Source organism: Melospiza georgiana, chromosome 1 (assembly GCF_028018845.1).
Source record: "Melospiza georgiana isolate bMelGeo1 chromosome 1, bMelGeo1.pri, whole genome shotgun sequence".
Taxonomy (NCBI): domain Eukaryota; kingdom Metazoa; phylum Chordata; class Aves; order Passeriformes; family Passerellidae; genus Melospiza; species Melospiza georgiana.
The window spans coordinates 45,618,196-45,634,894 of record NC_080430.1 but is presented as its reverse complement, the minus strand read 5'-3'; the positions used below and the strand labels follow the sequence as shown (position 1 = coordinate 45,634,894).

The 16,699-nt window shown below is 36.4% G+C and overlaps 1 protein-coding gene across 1 annotated transcript in view; it reads right to left on the bottom strand.

The window, feature by feature from the left end:
- Nucleotides 1-16,699, bottom strand: part of ULK4 (unc-51 like kinase 4) — a 211,562-nt gene that overhangs the window by 98,426 nt on the left and 96,437 nt on the right. The window lies entirely within an intron of this gene.

Below are 16,699 nucleotides of genomic sequence, written 5' to 3'. Positions count from 1 at the left end.
TTCCATTCAATCTATACTCCCTGAACAGTTATTCATACTGAAAAATGTGTACAATAGATGTGAGGGAATAAAAGGATCAAAGAGGAAAACAGCTAAAATATATCTGAAAAGCTGGTAACAGAAATTTTACAAAAGCCAGGGAGAGGAGACTAGAGTATCATTAGCCATTTTCATATCCTAATGGAACATGCAAGTTTCAGTCTGTTACTAAGAGTGGGTCCATGGCAAAGAGCCCAAATGAGGTCTGAAAAAGCATAATGTACCTTTAATGATTGAAATAGCAAGAAAATTAAATCTAATCATGTTTCATTAAGCATACTTTAGCTCCCATTTTTACTAAATTATTCTATTATGATTTCCCAACTGTCTGTTGAAATAACCTTTTACAGCAATCTAATTCACCATCATAAACAAGTCTCATTTCTCACAATGAAGCCCCCTGGGATTAGTGAGAGGAGATGGAAAATCTAAACCTTGCCAATCCTGCAGCCACTAAGGTAACCACTCAGGGAGACAAAGATTTTTGTTTTCCTATTTGTGGCTGAGATCATTAAGATATAATTAGAAATGTATTCATGAGTATCAGAGCGTCTGTTATGGAGATACCATTCACCCAACAAGCATCCTCTATACTAGTCTTTAAAAAGCACAGGAGCAGGCATAATCCCCACTTCACTCTCTGGAGAGTTCTGCATTAAATGGACTGCATTAGACATCCCCCTCACTCCCTGCTTTTTAATGGAACCTTATACATGCATGCAGTATTTTCTCAGACTCCATTGTTACCATCAGAACTGCTGGTCTGTTTGCTTTCAGCAATATGCTCCTGCAGAGCCATCCAGATGTGAGCCCTAAAGATAGCTACGTGCAGGGAATTTAAATCCCGCTCCAGAACTTGACACAGGGCAAGCAAATGTAGAACTTGAGAATATACAGTCAAAAATGGATTGTTTACAGAATAATCCCTGCCTCTCTGCAGCACTGAAAGGAGCTACCAGCCCTCATACACAGCCTTTCTGCTTTAGTCAAACAAATGAAATATGCACCAAGGAGAAATATTGCACTTCACTCCAATAAGTAACTGAAAGAAATTTGTTTTTCCTTTGTAAAGACCTTAATTATTACTAAACTTCATATCAAATAACATGACAGCAACAGAAAATTAAAAGCAATGTCACCCACCAAACAGTGCTTAAGTATCTGCCGCAGGGATCAATTTGGGGCCCCCAGCTAAACTGCAGAATGTAAACTGTCAGTCACCATATTTAGCATCATAATGTTTGAACAGGTTATTATCTTATTTGGTAGTCAGGATTTTGAAAGGAACCCATATATAAAATAGAAAGAAAAGGAGTTGTAGGGCAGAACTTTGCTTCCTCTACCCATAGGAACAGTAAGAAATACTTGATCAAAACATCCAATAGGCAGAAACTGAACCCTGTAATATAAACAGGGGATTCAAAAGAGAAACCTGAAAGAAAAAAAATTACCACAATTTCAGCTGAGTCTTTGAAATGATGCTCTATTATAATTGCAATTAGAAAGTTACAGTGGGTAAACTAAGATTGCCTCATGGTAGGCTTAATCTTTTTGCTTAATCTTTTTACACATGGCTAATGAATCTACCTTAGCAAAGTAATGATTTTTAAGCTTGCATATAAAACTGTTTACAAAACAAAATATATTTCAAACCTAAACATTTACTACAATGAGTAAATGGCTACAGGTAAAAACAAAGTAAAAAGTAGAATATTAAGATTTAATTTGTTTTGCTTTGTGGAAGATTGACATTCTAAAATCTAATTATCACCCTGCAATATAAACTCTTCAGGAAAACATTACCACAAGGAATGCATAAAGAATACATGACTGAGGCCAAACCAGACAAATTTCTAGATAAATGATCAGAGTTCAGATGCATAATGCGGAAACCTCTGCCAGCCAAAAACCATTCACAGACATTCAATATTCTTTTACAAACTCTATTGTGAAGCACACAATAGCTCAGTATCTTACTCATCAGAATGCAGCTGGTCAATAAAGGTACAGTCAGCAACTGCCACATTCCTATGCCAATATTTATTTAGATGAGATTAAGAGATGTACCTCAGCTGTTTGACAGAACTGTGATAATGCCACAGTAAAATTCTGGTCACAAGATCAATAAATCTTACTCTGAAAAACATGCATTCCACATTTACTTCAATATATATTTTTCCTTAAATGCCTTCTCTTTGCCTTGACATTTACATTAGCAGGAACAATTTATTAGCAATTTGCTCTTAATCAGCCTGACAAACACGAAGTGTGGAAGAAGTGAGATTTTGCATTAATATTGCTTCTACAGCAAAAATAAATTAATTTTTAAATGTAGACATTAATCTCCTTGGGTGACCATTGATGGTAATTCCTTTTTGCATCACCCATTTAAAATTTTTCATAAAATTCAAAGAAACTATGGTAAGGTCATTATTTCTCCCTATAACTTGCTAGTTAAAGGTCATAGAGGACACACTTTGGCACTAGACTTGCGAAGTCTCACATTAAGAATAATCTGTCTTCTTGCAGCATCTGCCTTTCACACATTTGCATCATGGTCCTACAGCCCTTCCTCTTCCATAGGTCTCCACGTGCCCTTCAGCTCCAGCCGTGATCCAGGAGTGCAGTGGGCGTGAGGGAATGCTGCAGGGCTGCACTCCAGCCAGCAATTACAGACAAAGCAGCTCTGCCAGCTTCCCCAGGCTGTTCTCCTGCTCCCTCTTCTGCTGCTCACAATCAACTGTCACAGAACTCTTGGGACCAGGCACATTTCTTCTTTTTTACATCCCACAATACAGTATGAAGAACACTTACAAGGTCACAAAGACTTTGAGATTGCTAACAGAAATAATTTGAGATTGTTACACACACAAGTATATATATGGACATTTTATTTATGACACCCATACATACATATATCTATGAATATTACAAAATTACAATCTGACTTTGCGAAAAGAACTAAATAAACAAAATGAAATGTGTCCAAGGTGTGGGCACTGTAAGACTGTGAGAATAGTAGAAAAGCTTAAAGAATGGGAGGGGAGATTTATCTGTTACTGATAAAAAGTAGGGCAGGATGAACAACGGAAGATAAAGAATTTAATTTGTTTAATCTTATTCACAGCAGAACCAGTCACCAATCTAGAAGATTAACTGCTTTAGTTGCATTTCTTAAATTAAAATGTAGGAGAAAGGCAGTAAATGCTACAACTTTCGGAGGAAAGGGGTGTGACAGAAGTAAGATGGATTCTGAAGATGATGATGCCAGTTAAATCTCTAATTTAAAAAAGAGCACAATTATCTCTTTACCCATCCCAAACCACCTCCCAAATATTTTTCCCTAAGTGGGAAAATTGTCTAATTATAATGACTGAGTGATGTTTTGATGTAATAAAAATTCTGCAAAAATGTGCTACATTAAACATTGACAACTCTGAAACTTGTTCATAAACAATGGCTAAATATTAATTCTTAAAGAAAATCCAAACTTCTTTGTGAATTCCACAAATTAGTATTAATTTTTAACTCCACAGCCAGCCAAATAAACAGCACAGACTGAAAATTAACCTCATAACTCAAAGCTGTGTATTTTTAACTAGCTAATTTCTCTAAGAAACAACTTGCTTCAGGAAACAAGTCAATCTTTTTAAGTCATAAAAAATTAAACTGGTTTCTCAAATAAAAATGGGAGTTTAAAGACCAATTTCTGCAGCTAGGAACAAAAATAGTGCAATACAGAAAGGTTCCCATGCATTAATTTTTAGCATATAAAGCAGAATCTGACTCAGTTCAAATTGAAGGTCTACCTATCCTAACAACATATCTAAAACACTCAAAAACAGAAGAAGCCCTACATGACAGGTATACTGAACACTTTCCTTAGCCTCCAAGGACTGACAGCCCAAGGACTTTGAACCAGATGTAGTTTATACATGTAACAACTCTCAATGGATTTTTGGTCCATTAATTTGTCCAGTCTACTTTTTAATTCAAGTAAACTGAGGATGCCATGGAGCAGAGCTGAAAGCTGACCATAACCCTACAAGAAAAAGAAACTGACCTTTCGTCAATTTTTCAGATCCCAACTTCATGCTTTCTTCAGTTCTTACAATACAGATCTTGTGTGAGTGGAGACACTGAGCAGCAATACTGTTCCCTATTCACCTGACTCTGGCACATATATATCAACTATCCGTCAGATTAAAGCATACAGAAGGATAATCTCTTTCACAGTAGCCATTCCAGACCATTAACCATCTCTGTTTTGTTTTTTTTTTCTTTAAACTATTTGCAGTTCTAGTGTAAACATTTTGAGATGGGGACCCCAAAATCCACACATGGAGTAGCACACACGATGTTTCTCTGCCTACCATTGCAATACTTCATCTTACATTTAGTGTGTTTTCCAGACCCAGGACAAAGGATTAAAAAGATGTTTTTATTAGACTGTGTTTTCATCTAACTACAATATCTCATTCCTGAGTGATAAGGCAACACATCTTGCATGACTGCAAGATAGAGCTTATAGAGCTGTGACCCTAGACAGCAGTCACACATCGTGCAATACTTCAGAACACATACAGGTTTCATATCTGCTTTGAAAAGGGGTGCAAATGAAACTGAAAGTAAGTAGTATTAGGTGTCAAAAAAACTTGAGAGGATTTTAATTACATGAATAATCACAAGATCCTGGAGGTTATTCACAAAACTTCTATCAAAATAGGCACAAATCAAGTGTGATAAAACAATATGTCAATGCTGAACAGGTTTATGACTACAAAAAAACCCTAACCAAAACCAACCAAACCAGATACTGTTTAAGAGGGAGAAAACTCTGCTTTAGAATCTCTGCATTGTGAACTTTGTAAGTTCTTAAAAGACTGGGTTAGCTGAGAGGGAGAGAACATGAGCACCAATTGTGTTTCTATCCAAGCCTTAGGGTTGTCTGTAGTGAGGGTCAGTCCAGAACTCTCACTCATGGTGCTGTTGGTGAAATCCATCACTAAGGAACATAAGCTCAATACCCTTCTGCCTTTAGTTCCCAAGACTGACAGACTGATCTGTCATCTAAAATGAAATTCCTGATAAAATGTTCAGTAAGCATAGAAAAATGTTATAAACTCTTCCCTCAGGCTGGACTGGGGGAACCATAACAGAATCATTCCTGACAGAAGGGGCCAGACAGAACAAAGTACTATAAAATGAAGGATTGAAGAATTTTTATTAAAGTTTTCTATCCATATAAATTGACAAATAAAAGAAAAAATTATTTCCCTATCAGTGCAAAAAGTCACACATCTTCCATACTTTTAGAAGTCTGGGGGATTTTTCACATATAATTCTTCACCTAAATACTATAAAAGCCTTCTTACTACATAATTCAAATATTCTACAAATTTTAACTGTCCTAAAGCTCAGAGTTTAAAAAAAGGGTCTTACTTAACATGTAAGTAAACTTGCTTTCCAATAAATAAAATCTAATATCATCAGCTTTAGCTGTCACATGGAAAGCTCAAGTTAGCATGTTCCCTTAAAGGTCAGAGCTGCACTGTTTTTAAGTAAAAATATAATCAGTAGGAAAAATTCTCTACAGTAATATTTAAACTACTCAATCCCAAAATTTAAAAAAACAGTGTTGAAAACACTGTTAAAACACCACAAGACTCATACTTCAGGTAACCTTGCATAAATTTCCAAGTGTATTGAGAGATAAAACAAGTTGGCAGAAACACTCAGTGACTTTACACACGCATCCATTCAACCCTGACCTACAGTCTGCCTTGGATTTGGTTCATAAAACACCACCCTCATGCAGTATGGCTCAGATAAAGAAGAAATGGGAGGGGAGCCAAGCTAGCTGAATAAGCATTGCCATTTCAGTCCATCCACTTTGCTTACTTAAAGGTCAAACCATGCAAGTTATTAGGAAGCAGGAAAAAGATGAAGAGCTCAGAAACCCAAAATCACCTGAAAGACTACTGACCCGGATCCTGGTCTAGAGGAGTTAATGTCTAAGTTCAATAAGGCTCAGTGTATGGCAGCTACAATGCTAGGACATAACCTGTGGGGTAATTTTTTTTCCAGTTGGTTGATTTTTGGGACAATCAAATCACAGAATAACATATGGTTGAAGGTGCCTCTGGAGCTCTCCAGTCTAGCTGGCTGCTTGGCTCAGTCTGCACAGAGTCTCCAAGCCTGTTACAACCTCTCTCACCTCTCATTCCAGTGTTTGACCACCCACCCCACAGCAAAAAGCTTCTTTCTATATCAAGCTGGAATTTCCCATCTTCCAGCTTGTATTCATCCTGTCATCTCTCCATTGTGCACTGCTGAGGCAAGTCTGGCTGCATCTTCTCTGCACTGTCCCGTGAGGCAGCTACAGGCAGGAAGAAGATCCCCCCAAGATTTCTTTGTAAAGGTTGTATGAAGCTTGTTCTCTCATCCTCTCCATGTGTGCCATGTGCTCCAGACCACCTGATCACCAGGGTGGGCTTGCTTCAAGATGTCAAAGGTTCAGGGTAGCAGTGTTACATCTTTTACAATATGAACAGTATTTGAACGCAGTATTCGAAAACCAGATATTCCAAACGAGTTTAGCTTTCTAAGAAAAACTAACTTCCAAGAGTTGTTCAAATAACCACTATGACTGCATTTGTAACTGGAGGGGTTTAAGGGAAGTGCCAGCTACCTGCATCCAGTAAGGGCCAAAGGACAACAGGCAATCCTCTCAATAAAGGAAAAATCTCATGGATTTTGAACAACAGTCAAGGGCCAGCACACAGCAACAAGCAGAAGCTCTGCCCTTTGTAGGCACAGAGACCTCTAAAGCAACTGTTGTGTTGGATCTCAAATCATCCCTGAAGGGATCATTCTGTATTTCATACCATAACTCTGGATAAATATTGGAGTTATAGTTACTCATTAATTGCTTTGAGCAGAGCTTAAACTGCATCATCACCATACATCCCTGCAGCATCCTGTTTGTCCCAATCAAGAGAAGATGCAAAAAGACCAGAGACCCCAGCTGAGTCTAGGTCACTTTAGAGCAACACTGTTGAATGTTCTTGGGATGGTCAGAGCAATGATGTGATAAATACATGGATCTGCCATGCAAGGAACAACAGAGATCATTACTTTGTGACCAGGTTGTCTTTTGAAAGAAAATATATTCACAATTTCAAAGAAAACTTGTAAGATATTATACCATAATACAAAATAACTATCCACTCTGGACTACTGCAGAAACATTTATGAAAAAACCCACCTTCACAAAACCAGTATGTTTGCCTGCTTATTGAAGACCACTAATATATAACATGAAGAGCAGGATCAAAGAAATGGAAAACAGTCACAACATCACAAAACTCAGAGATGTGTTCTACTATCAGCAGTAATCATGGTCACTATTTTTGCAAAGTACAGATACCTATGCACTTCACTACCTGTGATTTTCTTACCCACTATGTTATAGCTAGCTTTAAAATCTTGCTACAGTCTTTTAGATTACTATTTATTACCTGTACAATTTTCAACTTTTAGAACAGGATAAATAAAGAACTACTACCAAACACATAAGAATATTGTTTATACAAGAGTTTTCTTATGTCCCTTAGCACTGCATATAAAATAGAAAAAAAAAAGCTGGATAGCATACACACTAAAATATTAGTGTCTAGCATTAGAAAGCAATTCCTTTAAGATGTAAATAGCTGAATTTTCTTCCTATACAAGAACATAACGTTGTCACAAATGCTGTGCACCCAATTTTTCTCTGAAGTGGAGCTCCAAGTGATTTAGTAAATAATTTTATTCCCTCCCCAACAGAAGCACTGGTCTAAAATAATTTTGCAGATAAGAAAGACAATGATAGAAGGATATGCTTTATCAATACTTCTTTTTTTTAATATCCATTCCATTATGCAGACTATCAATTCATATTATTAAAATTATTTAAAGGATGGGTCTGCTTCCTCTCACTTTCTCCATCAGCAATCTTACTGGGGATAGATCTACAGACACACAGCCATAAAATAGGCTGCCCATATTTACTAGTGCTTCTCATAAAAAACCTGAATACCTTCGAAATTTAATGAATTCATCTTCCCTACATTCTTGTGATGTACATTTATAGTTTAGACATCACCATACTGTAAGAAAAAAATAATTTGAGAATTTTGTTTGAATAAGGTCCAGCTGGGACCTTAAACAAGCTTAGTTTCAGGATGATGAGAACCAATTGCTGAGTTTTCTCAGAGTAAAGGTGTTCATTGGAAACCCAAAGGATAGAAGCATAACAAGCATATGGTGAAAAGGAGGGGTTATACAATTTTCCCAGAGTCAAGAATAAATGTGGATCAGCAGCAGGAATAGGAAGCAGTTCTCTCAATTCTCTCACTACTCTGTCAGCATTATTTTTCATCCCAAAAATCATGCACTTCAAGTTTTCAGTTTTTTCATTAACCTGTTCTAAAATATTTGTAACAAATACATATTTAACTACTTCAAAAAGAAAGTTATATTAAAGAAAGACAAAATTATTTAACTCAAGCAACCCTACAAGAAATGCTGAAAACCAGCCCATTAATACCATTCAAAAAAACCAGTATCAAAACCCAACAACAACAATTATCTCGATGTGACGGATGGAAAGTAAATAATTCCAGCTCTGTTTAAAGCTGGCAGCTGTTAGCTCAGAGTTAGGTGGAGACATCTTCATGAATTGCTGCCATACACTGACTGCAGCACAGACAACTCCTAAGCTCTGTGGTTGCAGCAAATGCTGAAAGTCTAGCATACATCATGGTATTGAAAAAGCAAAATGTTTCTTCCATTGTTGGCAGGAAAATGCCTCTGCAAAAGGGAACTTTTGTTGACCTTATCGCTGGGGAACAAAGGGCTGGAGACCAGTGCTATGGAAAGGGAACTGGGAGGTCCTGGTTGATGCCAAGTTCAACATGAGTCAGCAGTGCCCTGGCAGCCAGGAGGACCAAGTGCATCCTGGGGGACATCAGGGACAGAATCACCAGCCAAGCAAGGTGGGGGAATTGTCCTGTCCTGCTCTGCACTGGGGAGGCCTCACCTTAAGTGCTGGGGGCAGGTTTGGGCACTACAATGTAAGAGGACATCAAACTGTTAGTGTGAGTCCAGAGAAGGGTGACTAAGTGTAGCAGCCCATGAACTCTCTCCCTTTGGTAAACCCCAGCCCTCAGCCTTGGAAACATTACCTACCACAGAGTTAGACCTCCCAAAGGAAAAAAACAGACTCTCCCATGGACTTGATGTCACAACTTCCTCTGGTTTCTCCTTCCCCTGTCACTGGCTTGGCCACCCTGATGGCCACCCCCCCTTCCCCTGGAGGCAAGGCCCCTCTGTCCAGCCCTTAGCTCTGCTCCCTTCCCCTTTATAAGATGACTGCTCCACAGGGTTCACTCTCTTTCCCAGAGTTTGCCCTTCACCTACTGTGTTACTCTGCTGGAATAAAACCTTGCCAAAGAGCTTCTCTTGCCTCTATCTCTGAGCCAGTTGCAGTGAGTGTTGAGTGTAGGTTTGACTGTGTTACCTGAATGTTAACTCAGCTTGCTTTTCGACAGGAGAGGTTTGTTGGGGATAAGAAATAGGTAGCAGCACCTACCACTTTAACACCTGCATTTTTAAGTAATATGGTGCAAGGCCTCAAGAGAAAACTTACAAGGAGCAGATGAGGTCACTTAGCTTGTTCAACATGGGGGAGAAAAGACATCATCACAGTTTATGACTTCCTCAAGTGAGGCAGCAGAGGCGAGATGCTGATCTCTCTCTGGTCACCATCAATAAGACAGGAGGAAATGGAGTGGAGCTGCACCACGGGAATCTCAGATTGGACATTAAGAAAAGATTGTTCACCAAAAGGGTGGCTGGGCACTGGAAGAAGCTCAGGGACGTGGTTGCAGCACAACACCTGACATAGTACAAGGAGCATCTGAACAACACTCTTAGTTATATGATGACTAAGGTAGTTGTGAATGTAGCAGGAGTTGGACACTATGATCCTTACTAGTCCCTTCCAACTTCAGACAATCTATGGTTCTGCTATTGCTCTATCCATATGCAAAACCACCATGCATCACATGACAACATCTGGGGAAAGAAATCAAATGTCACGGATTCTTGTAATTAATCACAATCAGCAACTGTGTTTATACCAAGAATTTTGGCTTCTAATAATCTTTTTGTCATCTGTTAAGAGCACAATAGTTACACATGAATAACTGTTAAGAATTCATTCCATGTACAGTGTTAATAATTGGAGAGATCAGTTGACCATAACAGATTAATAACCCAATTCAGCAGTAATCCAACATTTATGTCTATAGAAACTTCCTCAGAAACTCCTGACCTAAAGATGACTAAAAAAAAAAAAAAAAAAAAATCTGTTTCTGAAAATAAACTTTCTATTAGCAGGATTCCTCTTCCTGCTAAAAAAAATCTCAGGAGAGCTTCACTTAGAAATGTTTATTTCCAGGAGTACAAATTCAGATGTGCAGGCTTTTCCCTTTAAAGTATACACTATTTTCAAGTCAGCAATTTAAAAGATATAAGTAGTCTCAGGAATCTCATCCTAAAACTGAAAGTGTTGAAGCTTTCACAGAGTAATGAAAAATCCTAACATTCCTACCAAAGGAGCCATATTTTATTCCTGGAAAATTGGAAATGAATATACTGTACTTTCACAGTGTCTTCTTTGGTGTATAGAAGTACTCTTATTAATTTGATTCTACATTAAAAAAAGAAAAAATATAATACCTTTCTGAATGTTGACACAAGACTTCGATGCATTGGTAAGAAATTTGTCAGTTTGGAAAGGATTTAAAAACATTCTCACTGGAAGTGTTCTTCTCCTAGTAAATTCTACACTTGCAATACATTTATATTCTTTTAAATGATATCTTGTAATTTTTTCTCATTCCAAATACATAAATTCTAAGATAGTTCAACACTTTCTCACTAGTTTCTCCTAAACGCATCTTTGAATATTAAATGTCTTCCAAAAACCAGCAATTATTTTGCTTTATAAACTACCCATTAAAATAGGGTTTTGGCACTTTCACTTTCAGAAATCTTCATAGATTACACTCTTAATCTATCACAGCAGTTTTAAATGCACTGCCAGAGTATACAATTTGACTATTAAATATAGTAGATTTGAGAAAATGTGCATACTTCAGAAAAGACAAAAATAAAGATATTCACTATGGATACATTTAAGGTTTCTAATATCCATCCTGTAAAAGCCATAAAAATCACTCCTAGAATCCAATTTCAGTTACCTTCTAAATGCAGGTTTTCCCTAACAGCAGTGATGAACTGTGAAATACACCAAAAAGAGCCATTGCATTGAACACCTTTGTAACCACATCAAAAATACAGATAGGAATAGGAATACCCCACACAAAGGCATTTAAATAAATAGTATTTCCTGTTCTTTAAAACACAGGTAGACTAAGACTATTTCCAGATACCTTTGTGTTGGTTTTTCTACTAGAGAGCTGACTATAAATTAAGGATTGAGTATGCCTACAGTGAGATGTCCAGAGCAATCAATCAGCATCAATCTTCTCATGCAAGCACTGAGCTGACTTTAGGTCAAAGCTCATTTACAGCATAGAAGACCAAGGCCCATTCACACTAAATGCTAGAGCTTTTATTTGCCATATTTACTATCCTAATTTTCTCCAGCAGATGAGTTCCATAGCATAAACTTGTACTTTTGAGAGAATATAAGAGAAAGAGTATCCTAATCTTATGTTTCAAGTACTCATCCTGGATGGCTTATGAGTACTTGCAAGAGTTAGAAACATTCTTCCCATTCTTTCAGACAACCAACAAGATGTGCACCCCACTGGAGTAGGTGCTTTCCTTAACAGACACAAGTAAACTAATGGTTCAAATGCTGCAATAACGTCTGATCCATGTTCTTCTATACTTATCATCCATGTGGCTGCTAGACAGCAAAATACCTCTACCTCTTCCCTCAAATGATACATGGCTGTAATCTCTCACCAGAAAATAGAAACCAAGCAAAAGAGGAATGATAAGGCTCTTATTTTTCCTCTCCAGTGTTCTTTTTCTCCATTTTTATAGTATTTTCACAGGTAAGACTGGCCATAAAACAACTATTATTTTTAAAATGTTTTAAGTGGATGGCTTTGTTACTTTAACTGAATCACAAGGAGTGGCATCTCTGACCATAATAATTTCCTGTGGCTTTTTTGTCCTATTAAAATTCAAAATGGCATATAGAATCCAACCACTGGTTCCACTTGGATGCTATACAACTTCTTTTTCACACTTTTTTTTTTACTTGAAGTACTTTGGTTAGAATTATTTTAAATTTAAAAAAGAAAAAGGCAATCTAACTATACCAAAGGAATCTAGTTATAAATGGCTATGTGTCCTCTACTCAGACAAAATTTCCACAAAATTGTTACCTTTCTTGGAAAGAAGTTGACACACAAGAAAGCTGGCATGGCTTGTTTCCTCTTTTAAAGTGCACATTTATCTATTTCTTATGTAACTATTACAATTTTTCTTTTAATTATGCGTAGCTCGTATTTTCTCCCTTAGTGATAATATTGAACTCTATTTTCATCTGCAATTATCACAAAATAAGCAAAGCACACCTTCTAAAAGGACCAATGACTGCCACCATAACATGATTTTGAAGCATCTTTTGAGTGCCCAAGCATAGGTTGCCTGCAGTCTATCAAAAACATGAATAATATATGATCCTCTAATTTAAGATGTCCAATACAGCCATCCCAGGATACAGAGGGACAGCATAAAACTTTCAGACCTATACACAACTAGGAAAAATAAACAAAAATATATGAACAAGACTGCAAAGGGAAATCTATTTGGTATTTTCATAGAAAGAGCTTTCCACTGTATTTGAAGGAAAATAATTTAAAATGTGGAACAATGAAGTTAATTTTAATTATTTCACTAATGCAAACAGAAGAGGTGGACTTGGTTGTGTTAAGAATAGAGTAACAATATAAATAAAACAACAACTGTGTTTGAATGGCCTGTGCAGCTTAGACATGAACACACTATCTACTAGCAAAAGCTGATGGCTGTGATAATATGCTGGTGTGACTAAAAGCTACACCAGAAATTTTAATAGGATAAGCATAGAATTGACTACTGGGCTTTAAAAACAGAGTAGCACTGAGCTCCTAATCACAAGCATCATTAACTTTAGTTTTAAAACTTAGTAGCAGAAAAATAGAATTTCACCAACTACACAGGATTTTTTTTCTGTGCAACAGCTTACATTCAGACAAACCTAAATGAAGATCAGGTAATATTTATGATGTTAGCCTTTTAAAAGTAACATAAAACAGAAATTAACATTTATGTCAACTTCATTGCTTGCTACTCAGCAAAATCTTGGTAGCAATCTAAAATACAAATAGCTTTAATTTACAAAAATGGCACTTTTTGTAAGCACTTCCAAATCCTTTATCAACCTCATTCCAGCATTATAACATAATAATCAAAATCAATACTTCATAAACTATAAACTAATACTGAAGACGGATGTCATAGGTTTGACATTGCAAAATATATTAGAAACAAAATACTGAGGATGTAGCAGTAAAAGGCAGCAAGAAAGCACAACATTAAATATATCCTACAGTAACTTTTCCTGCTACAACCCCTTCTTAATCAACAGCAGCATTTCATATTTATACCTTATATCAACCCAAGTTTTGGCATTATTTACATAACCACGGAATTTAGCTCACCATATTTCATCTTGCTACCAAGGGCAGTTTGCACCTTTTAATTTTTTCACATTATGATGTCAGCTTTCCTTCTGATTTTCAGTCCTTTACTGTCCTGAAAATACTTGTAAATTGTCAATAGGTCTCCATTTTTCCACAGACACACATCACTACATTTTCACTGACCACATAGACATTATTGCAAGACTGATGTCTACTCATATTGCAGTCACACCTTCATATTGCTTTGTAGGACTACTTATAATCTACATAACTTCTAGCACCAGGATCTGGGATCATGGCACTATGGAATTAATTTGCATTCAGGTAAACCACAAAATTCACCCTGAAGTTCTGTAAAGAAGAACTGTACTCAGGTTTTTCACATACTCAAAATCACATCATTAATGTACACTTCCTCAGCGCAACCGAGTGTTGAGAGATGAATGAGTGCAGAGGGTTTCCAGGGGAACTGGAAACTCTATTTAAAGCTTCTTACTAATTAACTCAGTGACTAAACCCTAGTTCAGGTGAAGATACATTATGGCTATTTTCTTAGAACAACTTTTTAGGTAGACAGTTACAGATTTTTTTCACTGATACAGTTCTTTTGCTTGGCAACTATAACATTAAAAAATTGTAATCATAAGTGACATGAAAGGGTTCTTTTCATATGCTTTGACTGAATTCAGAGATCTAAATGGTCCAGAGAGATGATAGAGGATAAAAAAAAACTTGCCAAATCTCTGTTACGGCTTAGACCACAACATTGGGTAGTGTGCAGTGTAAGAGGTAATATAACTTTACACTGATGAGCAGTGAAAAGCAGTCATATTAAAACTTATTTCTTATGAACTGCTCAGTATCTGCAAGCCATCATGTCCTTGCTACTGTGCTAGCTAGATTAAAGCTAGTACATTCAATCCCACTTGGATTGCAGCACAGCCTAGAAACAAAGACTGCTAGTGGAACTGCTTTTCAATTTCAAGCCCATAGTATTTCCCTTCAGAGTCTAACACAGTCAATGTACTATCAGTTGCATTGTAGAAAATAACATGAACTATATTTAACAATACACAGAAAATACACATTGGATATTAAGTCTTGGCACAGAAATTATTAAGGAGTAGCAATAAACCATAGACTAGATATAATAGCTCTACATTAAATTACTGTCAGAATAAAATGGAGTATTGACTCAAGCATAATTCAGTAGTTTAGGGTCTGGTAAAGGACTAGGCATAATAACAGATCTCAACTATATGTGTTGATCATCGAAACCCATCAAAGTATAAACCTAGACAAAGACTAGTTTATAGAGAATAATGGGAATCAAATTACATGCAACTCCCTTCACCCGTATGACTGAAAATTATTTCAGAAATCTGTAATGAAGAAGTTTGTTAATCTGTCCTGTTCAATCTATTATGTTCAAAAGAAAACCAGCCAGATGATTAATCCTTCCAGTCTGATTTAGTCCTGGCTCCAGAGTTTTCCCAACTGCCTACCACTCCTCTTTCCCAACTCCAACCATTGGCTCAAAGACAGCCATAGGGCTTCAAGAGAGCTGCAAAACCTTCAGAGACCACTAGTCATGCAGACAATTTAGAGCTAAACTGTTTTACTCCCTAAAAAACTGTGGAACTATTTCTAGAACTCCTGAGGTCAAACCGTGTGTGGGGAGGTAAGGAGGGAGCATTTATGACAGACTACAGCTTGTCCTACTTACATGGTATGACATAAACACATTTTAAATTCCATGACAACAGATACATTATACAAAAACTTTCAATACCTGGGAATATTTTGAGTGATCATAACCATGTTCAAATACTCGTAGCTATTAACTAACATATATATATATAAATTTCAAGACTCTAGCACCTGAAGACATTTCAAACATTAACTAAATATTTAAGGATATTAATATGAAACACTTGACTTGCATACTTTACTGAGGTCTTCTTTTATTAATACCTAAAATTAGTGCTCATCCTATGTCAAAACTATCTATGAACTACAGTAAAATGTATGGCTTTATTCTCAATATTTATCACACAAAGAGATTTGTAGACATATGTACAAAAAATAAAGCCTGTGTTCTGTATGTTGCTGGAATAAAAATCTATCATCACTAACAAGGTTACTTTAATAAAAAATGGCTTATCTAGGTATGCAGTGTTAAAGAGATTCAAAATGATAGTAAAATAAATCACTGCAAAGGAAGAGTGAAGATTAAAATATTGAAACCTAAGAAAGGAATATCAAAGTTGATCCAGAATCCCATTTATGAACCTCATCTAACCTGAATAAGACTGAATTTCAAGAATGATACAAAAGCAAGTATGCAATCTGCCTGTACTACATACATTATGTGTATTTACTCATAATGCATATTTAGTATTCATCAGGAGTATGCTTACAAGACAGGACACTTACCTGACACAACTTCATGAACTTAGAAATGAAAAAATTAACAAGAGACTGGAATTTAACCATGAGAAGGCTAATGGATAGCTTAGTACCCAGCTTCCAAACTAGCCTAAAGATCTCTCTTCTTCATGAACATATTTGCTTTGCAACATTCCAGAGAAACAAACCAGACAGTTTTCATGACCATTTGAGTGGCAGATTCTATTTAGGGATGGAAGTTCCACATGTGACTATCCCAAAATCATATCCTTGATACTTTATATTGAAAGAAATTCTAAAAGCAAATAGTGGGATTTGAGACTACCACGCCAACAGTATCAAATTTTAATTTGACATTATTTAATAAAATGTAACTTCTCAGCATTTCTTGTATGCCCTTAGGAGATATATTGCTCTAATTAAGAATCAAGCTCATTAATTCTATTTTTAGAGGATTTTTTGGTTCAAGAAAGAAAAAA